The sequence below is a fragment of the Phaethon lepturus genome, unplaced genomic scaffold, assembly GCF_000687285.1.
Source record: "Phaethon lepturus isolate BGI_N335 unplaced genomic scaffold, ASM68728v1 scaffold35061, whole genome shotgun sequence".
Taxonomy (NCBI): Eukaryota; Metazoa; Chordata; class Aves; order Phaethontiformes; family Phaethontidae; genus Phaethon; species Phaethon lepturus.
The window spans coordinates 4306-4626 of NW_010520386.1; the positions used below are offsets into that span (position 1 = coordinate 4306).

The 321-nt window shown below is 60.7% G+C and overlaps 1 protein-coding gene across 1 annotated transcript in view; it reads left to right on the forward strand.

Annotated features, from left to right (window-relative positions):
* Nucleotides 1-321, forward strand: part of LOC104628707 (beta-crystallin A3-like) — a 5116-nt gene that overhangs the window by 3899 nt on the left and 896 nt on the right.

Below are 321 nucleotides of genomic sequence, written 5' to 3' on the forward strand. Positions count from 1 at the left end.
CCTTCCGCCCCGTCTGCTCCGCTGTGAGTGTCCTGGCTCCCACGGAGCTCTCGCAGCTCTGCTCCCATCAAAATGCCCCAGGCAACAGCACCAGGCCCAGGGAGTGATGCTAGGAAGGGCAAATGCAGCTATGCCGGGGGCTCTGGAGATGGCAGAGGCTCCTTGGGGTGGGCACGGCTCTCCCCCGCCATGCCCAGCAGGATTTGCTCTTTCTGTCCTGTTTTCTAAAACTTTTGAGGGAACTTCTGGGCCAGTTGTACGTGACCAGAGCTCGGGGACAGCTGGCCTGAGAGGGTAGCTGTGGCACAGCTGTCATTGACC